This window comes from Ictalurus punctatus, chromosome 14 (assembly GCF_001660625.3).
Source record: "Ictalurus punctatus breed USDA103 chromosome 14, Coco_2.0, whole genome shotgun sequence".
Lineage (NCBI taxonomy): Eukaryota > Metazoa > Chordata > Actinopteri > Siluriformes > Ictaluridae > Ictalurus > Ictalurus punctatus.
Window position 1 is genome coordinate 27,699,164 of NC_030429.2, and position 10,572 is coordinate 27,709,735.

The 10,572-nt window shown below is 37.9% G+C and overlaps 1 long non-coding RNA gene across 2 annotated transcripts; it reads right to left on the reverse strand.

Annotated features, from left to right (window-relative positions):
- Positions 1–4,943: 4,943 nt before the first annotated feature.
- LOC128634980 (uncharacterized) lies at positions 4,944–7,932 on the reverse strand. 2 transcript variants are annotated; one of them, XR_008397889.1, is made up of 4 exons: positions 7,771–7,932; positions 6,665–6,733; positions 5,655–6,591; positions 4,944–5,420 (listed from the first exon to the last, which is right to left on the reverse strand). It is a non-coding gene; the product is annotated as an uncharacterized LOC128634980 (long non-coding RNA). The 2 variants fall into 2 exon arrangements; XR_008397888.1 differs by having other exon boundaries at positions 4,944–5,423.
- Positions 7,933–10,572: the final 2,640 nt, after the last annotated feature.

Sequence of the window (10,572 nt, forward strand, 5' to 3'; positions counted from 1 at the left end):
GAGAATAAATTTAGAACAATTTGGTATTTTAAAGAGAATGTTCTAAAAGCCAAATAATCTTTACAGATCTTTATTGGAAAGGGTTTAAACAATGTTTTTCACACTTGTTCACTGAACCATAAATAATTATTGCTCATGCACTTGTGGAACAGTCCTTAAGACACGAACAGTTTACAGGCAGGAGGTGATTACGGTCACAGCTACAATAAGTTAGGACACTAAAGAGACCTTTCTATTGACTGTGAAAAACACCAGAAGAAAGATGTCTAGTGTTCCTGCTCATCTGCGTGAACATGCCATAGACCTGCTGCAAGGAGACATGAGGACTGCAGACGTGTCCAGAGCAATAAACTGTAACGTAAGACGCCTGAGACGGTGCTACAGGGAGACAGGAAGGACAGATGATCGTCCTCGCAGTGGAAAATTAATGTAATTAATGTAAGCATGTGTCCCCCAGATGTGATTGAGAACTTGCAGATGCCTTGGTGGAAGAGTGGAGGAACATCTCACAGCAAGAACTGACCAATCTGGAGCAGTTACAGGAAATTTGTCTTCTTCGGCCTGCACTGGCCCTACTAGCTCAATTACTTTTAATACTTATATACTTTATTACCCAATCTGACTTATACTTTAGAGAAATAACTTCAACAAAACTCTGAGGCTGGATACAGATGAGGCAGATTTATTCAGCAAGTTACCAAACAAACCAGAAATACTAGACCAGGGATACGTGCTTGACCCTTGGGTGGCAAGTATCAAAGTACAATCATTTACAGTTGTCTTATATACAATTAAAGCATCCATGTACCTTTAGGGAGTGTCCCTTGTCTCAGCTCGCACCTTTTCTGTGTGTTGGCCCTCAAGTTTTTCTTAGTATAACTTTTCCTGCATCTGCTCTCGGACGTCATTAACCAATATCTGTTTTTCTTTATTATTTACCACTTTTTGGGAGGCCTCTCCTTATCTCCTACCAGCCTAAAGACCCCCGCCCCTCTTTTCCCCCTGCACCTCTCTCTCTCGCTGAGCCTTACAAACTGTTCCTTATCTATCCTCCTTGTTGCTCTCTGTCCAGCCCTATGTATATTTTATGCGTATTTAAGTATTTTATATCCCTAATTTCTAGATGTACGATCTAAACCCATCAACCCTGGACCTTCTAAACAGAACCCTGGATCATCCTTTAAGAGGAAGACTGACAGTTCCATTCCCAGACCCACTTCACTGGGCCCTTCTCAAACGGCGTAAAGTGGATTCTGGCCAACAAACACGTTTAACCGTGCTGCCTTTCTGGAAAGAGAGAACGAAGGCCTCTACACAGACACACATCATCGTTCCCCCCCAAAGAGAGGAATTAACACATCCACTCAAACTTCTATTTCGGTGCCCTACATAAAGAATAGATATTCAGATGCGACTGTCCAAACATACTACAGAACGTCATATGGCACGCAAACTTGCCAGATCTTATGTAAAACCCATGATTGTTAAAAAAGAATTATTTTATGTGTTTTACTTAATTAAACTACATGAAGTTTTCTAAACTCTTCTGTGTGCGCGCGCGCGCAAGCGTGTGTGGGTGTGTCTATTGTATATATGCACAACTTTTCTTATCAGGCTCACCTTGCTGAAGCCCCCTTCATCCCTTAGTTTCTTCAGCTCTAAAAGGAGGGTCTTTTTTTCTTTTCTTAATGTCTCTATTTTATATTTTAATCTAATATAATTTCCCAACACAGTCCATGAGGATGAGATGCAGTGTAGTATTTAAAGCAGCTGGAGAACACCAGATACTGACTGTTCCTTCTGATATCCACCTCCAGTTTGTTCAGGGATTCATTTTTCCATTTCTGTTCCTCAAATGTCTGAAACTTCTTCAGATTATGTCTCAGTTGTTGAAGCTTTTTGTTAATACAAATATTTTCACATGTTAAGAAATGAAAGAAATTAAAGCAATAAATAAAAAATAAAAGCAGTTGAATGTGAGAGGATGTTTATTTTTTTTTTGCTGAGTACACACACACACACACACACACACACAGTGTAAATACACCAATCAGCAATAACATTAAAACCACTGACAGGTGAAGGGAATAGCATTGATTATCTCGTTACAGTGGCTCCGGTCAAGCTGAACAGTCAGTTCTCAAAGTTGATGTGTTGGAAGCAGGAAAAATGGGCTGAAAAGTGTAAGGATCTGAGCGACCTTGACAAAGGATAAATTGTGATGGTTAGACGACGGGTTAGAGCATCTCCAAACCAACAGCAAACACAAATAAAAAAGGGTTTAACAGAGCGTTAAAGTGTGGCACCTTCCTAATACGGCAGATGATCATGTGCATCACGGTCACATGACCACCTGCATCTGAGTCACCGGTCATAATGAGCACTTGTGTATATATTAGCCACAGTCTGCACTGCACTCTGTCTTGTGTTTGTCTTTCTCTGCCGTCGCAGTTATGGTCTTTGTTTAAGGTTTATTCTTTGCCTTCATTTTTGCAACAAGTTCTACAGTTACTGTTTTGCGTTTGTTTGTATTTTCAATTAAAATCTAATCTGCACTTGCATCCGTCTCCACCGCTAAATCGTGACAACTGCAATATACAAGATTACTGATACTGTATTTTTCACTAACCATGTAATAAATTAATTTTAGGATCTTCTATGAATTAAATATAAGACAACTCATATTGTTTATAAAAAAGTGTTTTACAGAAGAATACTGCAATTTTTTTTTTTTTTACATTAGAGTAAGTTTGCAAAAAATCTCATACTGATTTTTCCTCTTACTGTTCCTCCTCTAAATGTGAACAGCGGTTAGTTTAGCTGTAAGTCAGGGTACGAAATGTTAGCATCCTTTATTTATATATATCATTTTATTTTTTTCAGGTCAGCCACAGAGAAACTGATAGTAAATTCATTCAGTACCCCAGTGATAATGTTTAACTGATCAGGAAAATGATACCTTAGCTATTAACTACTTAACATGAACAGTTTTAAAAGAAATTCATAAAATGCATTAAATTAATTAAGGAAGGATTCTCCGGTGTCGTTGTTTTGGAACATTCAGAGGTAAAGCTGTAACTAAGTTACACTAAGCTGAAGTTAACAGCTAAAGTGTTCGTAAACATATAACACAACTGTGTATTTCAGTTCACTGTTCCATACATGTTGAAGTGGAATCTGTAACCTCTACCTGCTTCTGAGCAGATTTCCATCTCAGTAATTTGACAGTTCAGGTTAAATCACTGTATTAAAACCGCTAAGGCTCTGGGTTACTGAGCTGAAGATCAGGGGTCACATCCCTGGACCAACAAGCTGCCAACATTGGGTCCAGGTTTATTTGCCATGTGCACAAAATGTCAGTGACAGTTGTACAATATAATACTTGTTGTGAGGCCTTGAGCAAGACACTTAAACTTATCTGGTCCATCATGGCTGCATTATGACCCCAATGTCCTGGGATGTGAAGAATATAATGTATATGTACTGTACTGAAATGTATATGTGACCTTCGTTTGTCATGTATATAACTTTCACTGAAATTAAAAGCTGGTCTCTTTAGACTATGCATTAAATACTATATTAAAAATAAAAATGACATGAATTAGAAATAAGAATAAGTTAATCAACATGAAATATGTACAGGAATGTGCAGAAAGTGGATGTATAAAATATGCATTATGTAAGTGTAGTAACAATACTATCTTCATCGTCTCTCTGACTGTAGTTTGTTTTAATTGTAAGATTTTACCCTGAAAGCCAACACCATGTCTATGTAAGGGTCAAATCTACAAGTGAAGGACACCTATTAGGGTGGAGTTAATAGATATAATTGTAATTGGTAGTGATATCATTGTGATTTCTGTCTTAAGGAGACTGGTGAAACTGGATTCCCACAAATTAAAAAACAAGTCAAAGAGGTTCAATGCTTAGACCCAAACATTTGCCGACACCTAATGAGCATTCCTGAGGTTTGTGCCAGGCTTTGTGAATTTTCAAGAACGCCAAGCACCTTAAAATGACCAGTGTTGAAAAATAAAAAGGCGGCCAAAACGAGGTCCTTCACGCCCTCGCTGTTTGGACACTAATAACAGTTGCATGAGGCACCTAATTATAATACGTACGCACTGCATTGGCACTTATGCAAATATTTACTGAATGCAGCAGTTCAAAGGTAGCACAACTAATTACCATATACAGTAAGTCCTGATATACTGGTCAAACTTGAATGTGCCTTGGCTCATTCACTGAATGATAAATACCAGCACTTTTCACCTTGTTACAATATCAATGAGAGGTTCGAAACAATCACATATTGCTCTTTTCACATACACATAACTCAGATGATCACAACACAAATGATTTCAAACATTGACTTCAAACCATTCAGCATGCTAAGTTGCCTGGTCATTAGTCATTTTTCATTTGCTATAAGGAAATATTTTGGAGTGTCGTCAGTGTTAGAACCAACTGAAAGCGATGCATGCAAGTTTTTTTACACTGAATGAAAGGCATATGCAAGGCGCTCACAGTAGGACGGCGATCAACTACAAACAGCATGTATTTTCAACCAGGAATTTCACAGATCCATCTAAATGTTCTCAGAGGAGAGATATGTGGCTGTTTAGAGAAGTTCACTTTTCCATGTCATCTGGTCTGTTCTTTTTAAAACATCCATAATGTGAGGTTAAATTCCACAGGTCCACATTTCCCCCAGATTTGATGATTATCATGGAGTGTAGAAGTTTTCTTTTATTATTTTATTCATTTGTCTTCATGTAAGATGAATTAGTATTACCACATCATTTTATATTCTGAATATTATTCTGAGATGTTCCTACACCCTGGAAGATGCTTATATCATTATAATACTAATATAAGCTGATAATTGCTGAGAACTCAGTTCTTGACTTCCTGCAACATTTCTTTGACTAGCAAGAGACTGGTTAGGTTTTAACATATCAATGTAAGAGGTACAAAAGTTTTATTTTACATTTAAAATACAAGTTTTTTTTAAGTGAATAAAATCAATATTTACAATAACTGATTATTGTAATTGAGAATACATTCAGTCACATCTGTTCAGCTCCTGTTGTGAATGAAATCCGTTATGAATTTCTTCATGTCTTTCAAAATATTATGTAATACATACAGACTGAATAAAGCAAAGCTTCAGCTGTTTTTCCAGAATCAAGTATTTAAGTATTTTAGCCATGTTTATGTTTTAATTGGCTGAAGCAGGAATTAAATATCAGTTAAATAAGATAATCTTAACTGAGATAACGGCAGTTAAACTCAGACTTCACAATGTCTTGATATTTTCACTTCCATCAACAGTTTCTTCTTTACAGTGTAGAACAGAAAATATAATAAACATAAAAGGGAAACGATCAGGAATAGCTGAGAGAAGGTAGTTCCAGCTTCTTCTGTGAACAAACAAATGTGTGATAATGAGACTGAGATTATTTCTCATTAAATAGTCACTCAGTAAATATATTAACTCTATTATAAAATCTGATACCACATCATTTAGCCTTTTTTGCATTAGCTTTTTAAAAATATTTTTGTTGCAATTTTCTACATAATTGTTAAACATGCATATTAAAAATATATTAATTTTAAATATTAAAGACAATTATTTTTAAAACTTCACTTACCGATAACTGGGTGGATGAGGGGGAAAAAAAGAAAAGAAATTTAGTGTATTTTTCAACAATTAATATAAAATATAAGGCTAGATCAGGAACATGTATAGGCCAGGAACAAAACTAATTCAAAGTGTTTCCTCTTCCTAACTGTGCTCTGCATTGTTTTGACTCCACCCACTTCCTCTCGCTGGCTTCCTAATGGTTAAGAACACTTGTCCATCTCATTTTATCATATCAAGTGATTTTATTGGATGACAGTTTAATATGGACTTGACAAGTGCAATATAATGCACACTACAAAAGGAAATGTTATCGTAATTGATACCACAGCGCTGTTGAGTTCTGGATCGTGATTGGTCAGAAGTTGTTGATTAATTTACTGTAACAGCAGCTCTGAGTGTAGTGCAGCTGCACATCCCAGGTTTATATTAAATGCACTGTGAGAGATGAGGAAGGCCGTTTCACACTCGGAAAGAGCTGCTTTCATTTATGTTGATATAAAAATGTCCGCGTCCTCACCGGACGTCACCGAGTTAAAACAGCTCACGCCAGGTTTCCAGATTCACCAAACTTCATTCTTTCAGCCAGCTATTTTACACTGTACTATAATTAAAACACTTACCATAAACTTCAAGCTCGACTCTCTGGATGAAACGAGCGACAGATCTCTTTCGGTGTTTCATGACCAGGTAACTGTAGTAAACTCCAGCATCATTAATATACACGTTCTTCAGCACCAGAGAACAGTTGCCCTCAAGCAGCTGCTTCTCAGGAACGTCCACACGGCCCTTATATCTTTCACCTTGGTATGAATCCCTTCTCGTTCTTTCAAACACAACAGCAGAATCAGTGCGCCACTGAACATATACTGTCGGCTTGGAGGCATGACTCGGTTCACAGGGCAGGACAGCTGTGGAACCCAGTCGAGCCGATACGACCTGAGGATCTGCAGACAATGAAAGATCTAGATGAGTTTTAGCATCTCTGAGGCAACTACGAGGAATCATCTGTGCACTTACCAACAGAAGTGATCAGCCCTGTGATGTAAATATAGAGGAAGGACACACTGCCCATGAGTCCCTGACTTTCTAAAACACAAACACAGAATATAACATATGGGGAGGTTCCCATGCCTTCCATGACACGAGGACAACATGCAACACTGAAAAGAAAAACCTTCAGTGAAAACCAATCAGCTGGAGCTTTTTAAGAATGAAACACTGACTCCATGTAAGAAGTGAACGTAATTCCCTGTTGCATTGCTTTTCACTTCTAGCAGCATGTTGTAGCCATGCCACACTGAAAAACAGTCACAATACAGTCACAGCCAGTGGCAGACCCAATGGCATGGCTGTAACTGAAAAGAGGGGGGGTGAAATGAGAAGGGCCTAAGTGTTTTTTTTTTCCTGACAGCTATATTTAAATACACACAATATTAGGTATGAAGGTGCAATTTATTTTTTATGCTTGATAACAAACCTCACCATCATATCCGTGATTGATAATTACATTGTGTTACTGCCTATAAATGGTGCCGTTTATTAATATTTAAAATGCTGAAGTGGAAAACTCTTGAAGGAAAACAGTGCAAAGAAAGGAGAAAGAGAGAGAGAAAAAAAAGCAGCTCCGAGCCACTTTTCAGCCTTCATGTTTCATACTTCCAAAATCTGTCAAAGTTGAGATTCTGGAAAAACAAGAAAATAACTTCACTGTGTATGTAGCCTATATTGTTATTTATTGTAGCTTGTAGCTACAAAATAAATAAATAAAATAAATAAATAAATAAAACAAATTGCAGAACAAGTTCACAAAAATAGAAATAAAAATGAATATTAATCAAAAGGGACAATATGAAATTGTTGAAAGAGATTAAGAACTACAGCATACTCAGAGGGAATAAAGAACTGCTGTAATAAAAGAATTTAAATGCAGACAGTATGAATATAGATGGGTAAATAAACTCTTCTATAGTTCTGAAAAATGCTTTGTTTCCCTGTAAACCTGTGCAACAGCTGGCAGCAAACTAAAACCTACAACCTGTTCTGAAAACCGGTTTCTCACCAGCAAATACAGCAAAGATTCAAATCATATTTAGCTACCAAAAGCAAAAATAGTCATGTCTTACCTTGAAAGTGAAAGACTGTTTCCTGTGTTGCACAGGATGAAGACTCAAGGTTTAACAAGAACAAAAGTCAGTTCTGCGGTCACACCCGTCTGCATGTCGTGCTACAGGGCTGGTTTTGTTTCCTACAGGTAGAAAAAAGGGCGGGGCTTTGAAATGAGCAACAGGTGTGTCTGCTTTTATGAGAGGGCATGGCCAGTACATTCGGCTACATCACAACCTTCATTTCTTTTCACTTGTCTCCTGCTATTACACTGTTTTCTTATTACAATCTTAAACTCAACATTACAGCCAGTTAGAGGATTAAATCCAGGACGGAGGTCAATTTCCACTGAATGTTGTGAATATTCTCCAACGACAACAAACAAATAACAGAATAATCAGGGATGCAACCTTTCAGCCTACAGGTAACACTGTACTTACAGACAAATGCTAAAATAAGCCATCCATCTTCTATACCACTTTATCCTTTTCAGGGTCACGGGAAACCTGGAGCCTATCCCAGGGAGCATGGGGCACAAGGCGGGGTACACCCTCCAGCACAGGTGCCAGTCCAGCACAGGGCACAATTATATACACACATTCATACACTCGAGACACCATGGTCTTTGGCCTGGGGGAGGAAACCGGTGTACTCCGCACACACAGGGCCGCAGGAATTGAACCCCGACCCTCGCGGTGTAAGGCGAATGTGTTAACCACAAAGCCACCGTGCTATGTTCTTGCAGTGTAAATATGTAGCATGTGTAATTAAGTGTTTATTTAACATATTTAAGCATATTTAATATATGTTCTTTGGTTAAAGTTCCCAAACCTCCACCTGAAGGATCAACAAAGTACATCTGTCTGTCTGTAGATTTACAACAGATAGTACACGCCGATATCCACAATGCATTATAGTGTTCATAAAAAAACCATTTCATCACACTAGGACAAATTGGCTGTGGTCTAAGAATAACACTAAGCTAAACCCTGGTATAGAAGATATAACCCTGGTATATGCAAAATGTAGTACATTACAAATGTTTAAAAATAAATAATCTGTGTAGATTTGTTGGAAGGCAGCCAGTGACCCAGGTGTTTAGACAGCCAGTGGAAGTTCATTCCACCAAAGAAGTGTCTTGATTCATCCTTGTATCTTGAGGGATGTTGGTCCAGTCGAGCCATACCAGAGGCTCAGGAGGAGTGTGGTGCAGAGAGGGGGTGTGATGAGTGACTGCAGGTAGGTTAGTGGAAATCTACCAGGAGCCAGTAGAGGGAACACAGCAATGAGGTGGGAGACCCTGAGGAAATTGAGATCATTCTGTAGCAGCTGCAGGGGTTGGATGGCATACACAAGCAGATTTGCCTGGAGAGAGTTGCAGTAGTCCAGTCTCGAAATGACCCGAGTGACGTCAGAAGATAGAAATGGGCAGATCTTCCTGATGTTGTACAGAAGAAACTTGAGTCAGGTTAGTAATGTGAGAAAAGAAGAATAGCTGGTTATCCAGAGCTACCCCAAGGTTATGTGTAGTGTGGTAGGACTTCTCCAGAGAGATCTTGACATGTGGATGCATCTCCAGGGATATTTAGCAGCTAATAAATAGATTAATTTTGAGCATTTTCAGTTCTCCCAGTATATTACTCTCGATGCGGTATTACATGCTTTGTAAGCTCTTTGCAGACCATGGCTTCAGTAGTCGGATGATGGAGATTAAGAAAATCTTACAGAAACAGCTGATCTTTATTTGGAGTTAATCAGAATCACTTCATTGATTACAGGTGTATGATCATTTCTTTTGAACATGAGTTTGAGTGTGATACATGACCCATTATAAAAGGGTGTGTATACTTATGCAATCTGGCTACTGTACGTTTTTTCTTTTTTTCCCCCCTCCTGAAATGTTATTTCTTTTTCAAGAGTTAACTTGATGCAACTTTTTTACATCACAAGAATCAAAATTTTAACAGGGTTGTGAAAACTGTTTCTATCCGTCTGTCTCTCGAGCTGCTCTGTCACATGCAGATGTGCACAGATCATGTGATTGCTGAAGGTCAGCTGCTCTGACACTCATCACGCAGATATCATGTGAGGGTTAACCGGCTGTCCAGTAGGGGGCAGTAATGCTCCTGCCATAAACAAGAGAAAAGTGGAAATAAAAACAGATAAAGTAAAAGTGAATTAAGGGAAACTGCGTGTTGCAGCAGGAACAGCAGGGATACTAGTTTTTGCAATTTAACAATACAACCTGTTGGATTTGTTCAGTTGTTTCCACGAGAAACAGAAAGGCTGGTGTGAGGAACTCTGTCCAAGACCTGTTCACTGGAAAAGCGAGATGTTTCGAAGCTGCTGGAGTGAGTAGGATGTAAATATTCCCGGAATTAAACTGCTCTGGTGTTCATCAGGGCATTAATTAATAAATTGTGTGTTAATATATTGATATAGCTATTAATCTAATGCACTAGGACAGAAAAGCTGTGAAAAACTGTGTGTGTATGTGTGAATTTAATTTCATTTTCACCATCAGGTAATGATGGACAAAAAACAAACAAAAAGTAAAATGAATTACTTGTGTGCAAATATTTTTTAAAAATATGTGTTTTGTGTGTGTGTATATATATATATATATATATATATATATATATATATATAAAAAATTTGCTTGTATTTCCTCATTTTAAGTCGCTTTGGATAAAAGCGTGTGCTAAATGAATAAATAACTACATTTTAAGAGAAAACATGTTAGAGGTGCAGTTTATCCACAAAGCTAAAGAGAAGTCGTTTCTACCTGTAGTGTCTTGCCTTAACTGGCTTAAATACATTAA